Below are 10,635 nucleotides of genomic sequence, written 5' to 3'. Positions count from 1 at the left end.
CTCTCACATTGTATAGTCAGAACCTCCCGTACTGTCCCGGCACAGACACAGCTTACAGAAGGTTCCCACTTCATGTGTGTATAGGCATCGCACTGTGTGTAATGTGTGAGTATCTGGTCTTACACTCTCACATTGTATAGTCAGAACCTCCCGTACTGTCCCGGCACAGACACAGCTTACAGAAGGTTCCCACTTCATGTGTGTATAGGCATCGCACTGTGTGTAATGTGTGAGTATCTGGTCTTACACTCTCACATTGTATAGTCAGAACCTCCCGTACTGCCACCTGTCCCGGCACAGACACAGCTTACAGAAGGTTCCCACTTCTCGTGTGTATAGGCATCGCACTGTGTGTAATGTGTGAGTATCTGGTCTTACACTCTCACATTGTATAGTCAGAACCTCCTGTACTGTCCCGGCACAGACACAGCTTACAGAAGGTTCCAACTTCATGTGTGTATAGGCATCGCACTGTGTAATGTGTGAGTATCTGGTTTTACACTCTCACATTGTATAGTCAGAACCTCCCGTACTGTCCCGGCACAGACACAGCTTACAGAAGGTTCCCACTTCCTGTTTGTATAGGCATCGCACTGTGTGTAATGTGTGAGTATCTGGTTTTACACTCTCACATTGTATAGTCAGAACCTCCCGTACTGTCCCGGCACATACGCAGCTTACAGAAGGTTCCCACTTCATGTGTGTGTATAGGCATTGCGCTGTGTGTAATGTGTGAGTTTCTGGTTTTACACTCTCACATTGTATAGTCAGAGCCTCTCGTACTGTCCCGGCACAGACGCAGCTTACAGAAGGTTCCCACTTCATGTGTGTATAGACATCACCCTGTGTGTAATGTGTGAGTATCTGGTCTTACACTCTCACATTGTATAGTCAGAACCTCCCGTACTGCCACCTGTCCCGGCACAGACACAGCTTACAGAAGGTTCCCACTTCTCGTGTGTATAGGCATCGCACTGTGTGTAATGTGTGAGTATCTGGTCTTACACTCTCACATTGTATAGTCAGAACCTCCCGTACTGTCCCGGCACAGACACAGCTTACAGAAGGTTCCCACTTCATGTGTGTATAGGCATCGCGCTGTGTGTAATGTGTGAGTATCTGGTTTTACACTCTCACATTGTATAGTCAGAACCTCCCGTACTGCCAGCTGTCTCGGCACAGACACAGCTTACAGAAGGTTCCCACTTCATCTGTGTATAGGCATCGCGCTGTGTGTAATGTGTGAGTATCTGGTTTTACACTCTCACATTGTATAGTCAGAGCCTCCCGTACTGCCAGCTGTCCTGGCACAGACGCAGCTTACAGAAGGTTCCCACTTCATGTGTGTATAGGCATCGCACTGTGTGTAATGTGTGAGTATCTGGTCTTACACTCTCACATTGTATAGTCAGAGCCTCCCGTACTGTCCCGGCACAGACGCAGCTTACAGAAGGTTCCCACTTCATGTGTGTATAGGCATCGCACTGTGTGTAATGTGTGAGTATCTGGTTTTACACTCTCACATTGTATAGTCAGAACCTCCCGTACTGCCAGCTGTCCCGGCACAGACACAGCTTACAGAAGGTTCCCACTTCATGTGTGTATAGGCATCGCGCTGTGTGTAATGTGTGAGTATCTGGTCTTACACTCTCACATTGTATAGTCAGAACCTCCCGTACTGTCTCAGCACAGACACAGCTTACAGAAGGTTCCCACTTCATGTGTGTATAGGCATCGCACTGTGTGTAATGTGTGAGTATCTGGTCTTACACTCTCACATTGTATAGTCAGAACCTCCCCTACTGTCCCGGCACAGACGCAGCTTACAGAAGGTTCCCACTTCATGTGTGTATAGGCATCGCGCTGTGTGTAATGTGTGAGTATCTGGTTTTACACTCTCACATTGTATAGTCAGAGCCTCCCGTACTGTCCCGGCACAGACGCAGCTTACAGAAGGTTCCCACTTCATGTGTGTATAGGCATCGCCCTGTGTGTAATGTGTGAGTATCTGGTCTTACACTCTCACATTGTATAGTCAGAACCTCCCGTACTGCCAGCTGTCCCGGCACAGACACAGCTTACAGAAGGTTCCCACTTCATGTGTGTATAGGCATCGCGCTGTGTGTAATGTGTGAGTATCTGGTTTTACACTCTCACATTGTATAGTCAGAGCCTCTCGTACTGTCCCGGCACAGACAGCTTACAGAAGGTTCCCACTTCATGTGTGTATAGGCATCGCACTGTGTGTAATGTGTGAGTATCTGGTCTTACACTCTCACATTGTATAGTCAGAACCTCCCGTACTGCCAGCTGTCCCGGCACAGACGCAGCTTACAGAAGGTTCCCACTTCATGTGTGTATAGGCATCGTGCTGTGTGTAATGTGTTAGTATCTGGTTTTACACTCTCACATTCTATAGTCAGAGCCTCCTGCTAGTGTGACTGCAACCAAGTCCTTATTACTGAAGAGAAGGCCTCCCTGTCTGTATCTGTGCATGTGCCTGCTGACCTGTGACTAATTACTGGCTTCCCTGTACATATAACTGGTGCATGGAGTCAAGATCTTTATTACGCCCCCCTCAGGCAGGAATCAGACCCTCAGTAGTTGCCATCACACAGTGTGAATGAAGATTCCTGTACTTGTAGCACTTTGTAACTGCGATGTGTTTGGTTTGTTTCCTATAGGAGGAGAAACGTCATCCGATGCCAGAGAGGTTACTGTACAGCTTTTTCTAACCAAATCTGAAATCACACAACACAGTTTTCAAGATTTACTTCTGAGAACCGCTTGCTGCTATGTTTTCCTTGCACATGATGGTATTTGAATAGCCAAAATTTGAGTTTTCCTTGCTTAGCAAATGAGAAGTTTACTTTGCTCACAAACATTTATTTTTGTGTTTTATTTTTTATCATTCAGGTTTTCTTGACTGTTTCAATATGCCACGTCTAAAACACTACACTTAATTTGTATAAAATATATATATATATTTATATTTAACTGTGCCATTTATCATGGAATATTTTACTTCTGCTGGTTTTATTTTTCATTCAGTTTGCGGTTTTATCATTTACTGCCACATAAATGTTTATGCGTTTTGTTTAAGGAATAGATCATTATTAAATAATTAATCTTTTATCTTGTTCCAAGGGGCGGGTTTGTACAGCAATAAGTGGGATCTGGTATTTTAGTGTACAGATGTAATTATGTTATACAATGTGCACATCTAATGTAAGTATTACATAGACTTACAAATGTTCATATCTCATTTCTTTTATAACATGCCAAATAAATGTTGATGTTACTAAAAATGTTTTGTGTATTATTTTCATTTAATTTCAAACTCTAGTTAGAAGCACAATTAATGTTAGAAAATTTGTTGTAAATGGGAAATTTTCCGGAGATCAGTTGATTAATAAATCCACTTGAAATGGAAAAAAAAATTCCAAATGAAACTTTTGTGATGCAGATGGAGCTTTTGACAGCAGATAAGAACCATAAGCCCAACAAGTCTACCCACATTTTTTTCATGTAATTGGCAAGAGTCCATGAGCTAGTGACGTATGGGATATACGTACAATCCTACCAGGAGGGGCAAAGTTTCCCAATCCTCAAATGCCTATAAATACACCTCCCACCACACCCACAATTCAGTTTTACAAACTTTACCTCCTGTGGAGGTGGTGAAGTAAGTTTGTGCTAAGATTTCTCTTGTTAAGTGTAGTCAGTCCACGGGTCATCCATTACTTATGGAATATATCTCTTCCTAACAGGAAGCTGCAAGAGGATCACCCAAGCAGAGCTGCTAAATAGCTCCTCCCCTCACATGTCATATTCAGTCATTCTCTTGCAGCCTAACTAAAGATAGGTCGCTGTGAGAGGTCTGTGGTGTTTTTTAACTTAGTTTATTTCTACAATCAAAAGTTTGTTATTTTAAATGGCACCGGAGTGTGCTGTTTGTTCTCAGGCAGTATTAGAAGAAGAATCTGCCTGCGTTTTCTATGATCTTAGCAGACGTAACTAAGATCCACTGGCTGTTCTCATCTGAGGAGTGAGGTAACTTCAGAAAAGGGGAATAGCATGCAGGGCCCCCCTGCAAATGAGGTATGTGCAGTAAATTATTTTTCTGAGGAATGGAATTGACTGAGAAAATACTGCTGATACCAATGTAAAGTAAGTTCAGCCTTAAATGCAGTGATAGCGACTGGTATTAGGCTGATGAATGTGTGTACACTGAATGTATTTTTCTAAGGAATGGAAATGACTCTGAAAATACTGTTAATACTGAAATAATGTATGAGCCTTAACTGCAGTAAAAGCGACTGGTAGCAGCCCAACAAGTCTACCCACATTTTTTTCATGTAATTGGCAAGAGTCCATGAGCTAGTGACGTATGGGATATACGTACAATCCTACCAGGAGGGGCAAAGTTTCCCAATCCTCAAATGCCTATAAATACACCTCCCACCACACCCACAATTCAGTTTTACAAACTTTACCTCCTGTGGAGGTGGTGAAGTAAGTTTGTGCTAAGATTTCTCTTGTTAAGTGTAGTCAGTCCACGGGTCATCCATTACTTATGGAATATATCTCTTCCTAACAGGAAGCTGCAAGAGGATCACCCAAGCAGAGCTGCTAAATAGCTCCTCCCCTCACATGTCATATTCAGTCATTCTCTTGCAGCCTAACTAAAGATAGGTCGCTGTGAGAGGTCTGTGGTGTTTTTTAACTTAGTTTATTTCTACAATCAAAAGTTTGTTATTTTAAATGGCACCGGAGTGTGCTGTTTGTTCTCAGGCAGTATTAGAAGAAGAATCTGCCTGCGTTTTCTATGATCTTAGCAGACGTAACTAAGATCCACTGGCTGTTCTCATCTGAGGAGTGAGGTAACTTCAGAAAAGGGGAATAGCATGCAGGGCCCCCCTGCAAATGAGGTATGTGCAGTAAATTATTTTTCTGAGGAATGGAATTGACTGAGAAAATACTGCTGATACCAATGTAAAGTAAGTTCAGCCTTAAATGCAGTGATAGCGACTGGTATTAGGCTGATGAATGTGTGTACACTGAATGTATTTTTCTAAGGAATGGAAATGACTCTGAAAATACTGTTAATACTGAAATAATGTATGAGCCTTAACTGCAGTAAAAGCGACTGGTAGCAGGCTTATTAATAACAATTCATAACTTTTCAAATGTATGTTTAAAACGTTTACTGGCATGTTAATCGTTTTTTGTGAGGTACTTGGTGATAAAACTTATTGGGGCATGATTTTTACCACATGGCCATCTTTGTTTTCTGCATAGAAACAGTTATCTGAGCTTCCCCACTGTTGTAATATGAGTGGGAGGGGCCTATTTTAGCGCTTTTTTGCGCAGTAAAAATTCAGTCACAATCTGTCTACTTCATCCTCCATGATCCAGATCGTCTCTAGAGAGCTCAGGGGTCTTCAAAATTCATTTTGAGGGAGGTAATCAGTCACAGCAGACCTGTGACAGTGTGTTTTGACTGTGATAAAAACGTAAATTATTAAATTGTTATCCGTTTTTGGGTATTAAGGGGTTAATCATCCATTTGCTGGTGGGTGCAATCCTTTGCTAACTTAATACATTTACTGTGAAAATTTGGTTGCTATAACTTTTTTGGTTCATTGTTATTTCAACTGTGACAGCTTTTTGTGCTTCTTAAAGGCACAGTAGCGTTTTTTATATTGCTTGTAAATTTATTTAGAAAAGTATTTCCAAGCTTGCTAGTCTCATTGCTAGTCTGTTTAAACATGTCTGACACAGATGAATCTCTTTGTTCACTATGTTTAAAGGCCAATGTGGAGCCCAATAGAAATTTGTGTACTAATTGCATTGATGTTACTTTAAATAAAAGTCAATCTTTACATGTAAAGAAATTATCACCAGACAACAAGGGGGAAGTTATGCCGACTAACTCTCCTCAGGTGTCAGTACCTTCGCCTCCCGCTCAGGAGGTGCGTGATTTTGTGGCGCCAAGTACATCAGGGAGGCCCTTACAAATCACTTTGCAAGACATGGCTACTGTTATGACAGAAGTATTATCTAAATTGCCAGAATTAAGAGGCAAGCGCGATAGCTCTGGGTTAAGGACAGAGCGCGCGGACGAGGTGAGAGCCATGTCAGATACTGCGTCACAGTTTGCAGAACATGAAGACGGAGAGCTTCATTCTGTGGGTGACGGATCTGATCCAGGGAGACTGGATTCAGAGATTTCTAATTTTAAATTTAAGCTTGAGAACCTCCGCATATTGCTAGGGGAGGTATTAGCGGCTCTGAATGATTGTAACACGGTTGCAATTCCAGAAAAATTATGTAGGTTGGATAGATACTATGCAGTACCGGTGTGTACTGACGTGTTTCCTATACCTAAAAGGCTTACAGAGATTATTAGCAAGGAGTGGGATAGACCTGGTGTGCCTTTTTCCCCTCCTCCCATATTTAGGAAAATGTTTCCTATAGACGCCACCACACGAGACTTATGGCAGACGGTCCCTAAGGTGGAGGGAGCAGTTTCTACTTTAGCTAAGCGTACCACTATCCCGGTGGAGGATAGTTGTGCCTTTTCAGATCCAATGGATAAGAAATTAGAAGGTTACCTTAAGAAAATGTTTGTTCAACAAGGTTTTATCTTACAGCCCCTTGCATGCATTGCGCCTGTCACTGCTGCGGCAGCATTCTGGTTTGAGTCTCTGGAAGAGGCCATTCGCACAGCTCCATTGGATGAAATTATGAACAAGCTTAAAGCACTTAAGCTAGCTAACGCATTTGTTTCTGATGCCGTCGTACATTTAACCAAACTTACGGCTAAGAACTCCGGATTCGCCATCCAAGCGCGCTATGGCTTAAATACTGGTCAGCTGACGTGACTTCTAAATCTAAATTGCTTAATATTCCTTTCAAAGGGCAGACCTTATTCGGGCCCTGCTTGAAAGAAATTATAGCTGACATTACGGGAGGTAAGGGCCATGCTCTACCTCAGGACAGGGCCAAATCAAAGGCCAGTCTAATTTTCGTGCCTTTCGTAACTTCAAGGCAGGAGCAGCATCAACTTCCTCCGCTCCAAAACAGGAAGGAGCTGTTGCTCGTTACAGGCAGGGCTGGAAAGTTAACCAGTCCTGGAACAAGGGCAAGCAGGCCAAGGGCTCAGGGATTATGGACTCAGGAAACTATTCGAACCATCCTTCCCATGATCCAAGAGGGTCAGTACATGACCACAGTGGACTTAAAGGATGCCTACCTTCACATACCGATTCACAAGGATCATTATCGGTACCTAAGATTTGCTTTCCTAGACAGGCATTACCAGTTTGTAGCTGTAGAGATTCTCTTCTATGGTGGCTTTCTCGGCCACATCTGTCCAAGGGGATGACCTTTCGCAGGCCAGATTGGACGATTGTAACAACAGACTAGGCTGGGGCGCAGTCTGGAACTCCCTGAAGGCTCAGGGATTATGGACTCAGGAGGAGAAACTCCTCCCAATAAATATTCTGGAATTAAGAGCAATATTCAATGCTCTCCTAGCTTGGCCTCAGTTAGCAACTCTGAGGTTCATCAGATTTCAGTCGGACAACATCACGACTGTGGCTTACATCAACCATCAAGGCCAGGTTATCAAAACTTCTAAATGCTTGCCGTGTCCTTCATTCCATTCCACACCCGTCAGTAGCTCAGTGCATGGAAGTAATCGGCTTAATGGTAGCGGCAATGGACATTGTACCATTTGCGCGCCTGCATCTCAGACTGCTGCAATTGTGCATGCTAAGTCAGTGGAACGGGGATTACTCAGATTTGTCCCCCCTACTAAATCTGGATCAAGAGACCAGAGATTCTCTTCTATGGTGGCTTTCTCGGCCACATCTGTCCAAGGGGATGACCTTTCGCAGGCCAGATTGGACGATTGTAACAACAGACTAGGCTGGGGCGCAGTCTGGAACTCCCTGAAGGCTCAGGGATTATGGACTCAGGAAACTATTCGAACCATCCTTCCCATGATCCAAGAGGGTCAGTACATGACCACAGTGGACTTAAAGGATGCCTACCTTCACATACCGATTCACAAGGATCATTATCGGTACCTAAGATTTGCTTTCCTAGACAGGCATTACCAGTTTGTAGCTTTTCCCTTCGGATTAGCTACGGCTCCAAGAATCTTTACAAAAGTTCTGGGCTCACTTCTGGCTGTACTAAGACCGCGAGGCATAGCGGTGACTCCGTACCTAGACGACATTCTGATACAAGCGTCAAGTTTTCAAACTGCCAAGTCTCATACAGAGATAGTTCTGGCATTTCTGAGGTCGCATGGGTGGAAGGTGAACGTGGAAAAGAGTTCTCTATTACCACTTACAAGGGTTCCCTTTCTAGGGACTCTTATAGATTCTGTAGAGATGAAAATTTACCTGACAGAGGCCAGGTTATCAAAACTTCTAAATGCTTGCCGTGTCCTTCATTCCATTCCACAGCCGTCAGTAGCTCAGTGCATGGAAGTAATCGGCTTAATGGTAGCGGCAATGGACATAGTACCATTTGCGCGCCTGCATCTCAGACTGCTGCAATTGTGCATGCTAAGTCAGTGGAACGGGGATTACTCAGATTTGTCCCCCCTACTAAATCTGGATCAAGAGACCAGAGATTCTCTTCTATGGTGGCTTTCTCGGCCACATCTGTCCAAGGGGATGACCTTTCGCAGGCCAGATTGGACGATTGTAACAACAGACTAGGCTGGGGCGCAGTCTGGAACTCCCTGAAGGCTCAGGGATTATGGACTCAGGAGGAGAAACTCCTCCCAATAAATATTCTGGAATTAAGAGCAATATTCAATGCTCTCCTAGCTTGGCCTCAGTTAGCAACTCTGAGGTTCATCAGATTTCAGTCGGACAACATCACGACTGTGGCTTACATCAACCATCAAGGGGGAACCAGAAGTTCCCTAGCGATGTTGGAAGTCTCAAAGATAATTCGCTGGGCAGAGTCTCACTCTTGCCACCTGTCAGCGATTTACATCCCAGGCGTGGAGAACTGGGAGGCGGATTTTCTAAGTCGCCAGACTTTTCATCCGGGGGAGTGGGAACTTCATCCGGAGGTCTTTGCTCAACTGATTCATCTTTGGGGCAAACCAGATCTGGATCTCATGGCGTCTCGCCAGAACGCCAAGCTTCCTTGTTACGGATCCAGGTCCAGGGACCCGGGAGCGGTGCTGATAGATGCTCTGACAGCCCCTTGGGTGTTCAACATGGCTTATGTGTTTCCACCATTCCCGATGCTTCCTTGTTTGTTTGCCAAGATCAAACAGGAGAGAGCTTCGGTGATTCTGATAGCGCCTGCGTGGCCACCAGGACCTGGTATGCAGACCTAGTGGACATGTCGTCCTGTCCACCGTGGTCTCTGCCTCTGAGACAGGACCTTCTAATTAAGGGTCCTTTCAACCATCCAAATCTAATTTCTCTGAGGCTGACTGCATGGAGATTGAACGCTTGATTCTATCAAAGCGTGGCTTCTCGGAGTCGGTTATTGATACCTTAATACAGGCTAGGAAGCCTGTTACCAGAAAAATTTACCATAAGATATGGCGTAAATATTTATATTGGTGCGAATCCAAGAGTTACTCATGGAGTAAGGTTAGGATTCCTAGGATATTGTCCTTTCTACAAGAGGGTTTAGAAAAGGGCTTATCTGCTAGTTCGTTAAAGGGACAGATTTCTGCTCTGTCTATTCTTCTACACAAACGTCTGGCTGAAGTTCCAGACGTTCAGGCTTTTTGTCAGGCTTTGGCTAGGATTAAGCCTGTGTTTAAGACTGTTGCTCCGCCGTGGAGCTTAATCTTAGTTCTTAACGTTCTTCAAGGCGTTCCATTTGAACCCCTTCATTCCATTGATATCAAGCTGTTATCCTGGAAGGTTCTGTTTTTGATGGCTATTTCCTCGGCTCGAAGAGTCTCTGAGTTATCTGCCTTACATTGTGATTCTCCTTATCTGATTTTTCATTCAGACAAGGTAGTTCTGCGTACTAAACCTGGGTTCTTACCTAAGGTAGTTACTAACAGGAATATCAATCAAGAGATTGTTGTTCCATCACTGTGTCCTAACCCTTCTTCAAAGAAGGAACGACTTTTGCATAATCTGGACGTAGTCCGTGCCCTGAAGTTCTATTTGCAGGCAACTAAAGATTTTCGTCAAACTTCTTCCCTGTTTGTCGTTTACTCTGGACAGAGAAGAGGTCAAAAGGCTTCGGCTACCTCTCTCTCTTTTTGGCTTCGTAGCATAATACGTTTAGCCTATGAGACTGCTGGACAGCAGCCTCCTGAAAGGATTACAGCTCATTCTACTAGAGCTGTGGCTTCCACCTGGGCCTTTAAAAATGAGGCCTCTGTTGAACAGATTTGCAAGGCTGCAACTTGGTCTTCACTCTTTTTCAAAATTTTACAAATTTGACACTTTTGCTTCTTCGGAGGCTATTTTTGGGAGAAAGGTACTTCAGGCAGTGGTTCCTTCTGTTTAATGTTCCTGCCTTGTCCCTCCCTTCATCCGTGTACTTTAGCTTTGGTATTGGTATTCCATAAGTAATGGATGACCCGTGGACTGACTACACTTAACAAGAGAAAACATAATTTATGCTTAC

General features: G+C 43.9%; 1 long non-coding RNA gene across 1 annotated transcript; it reads left to right on the top strand.

The window, feature by feature from the left end:
• The first annotated feature begins 2,035 nt into the window (after positions 1–2,035).
• On the top strand, positions 2,036–3,308 carry LOC128664289 (uncharacterized). The gene is made up of 2 exons (XR_008402943.1): positions 2,036–2,131; positions 2,685–3,308. It is a non-coding gene; the product is annotated as an uncharacterized LOC128664289 (long non-coding RNA).
• The last annotated feature ends 7,327 nt before the right edge of the window (positions 3,309–10,635 follow it).

This window comes from Bombina bombina, chromosome 6 (genome assembly GCF_027579735.1).
Source record: "Bombina bombina isolate aBomBom1 chromosome 6, aBomBom1.pri, whole genome shotgun sequence".
Classification (NCBI taxonomy): Eukaryota; Metazoa; Chordata; class Amphibia; order Anura; family Bombinatoridae; genus Bombina; species Bombina bombina.
This window is presented reverse-complemented; position numbering and strand designations above follow the sequence as displayed.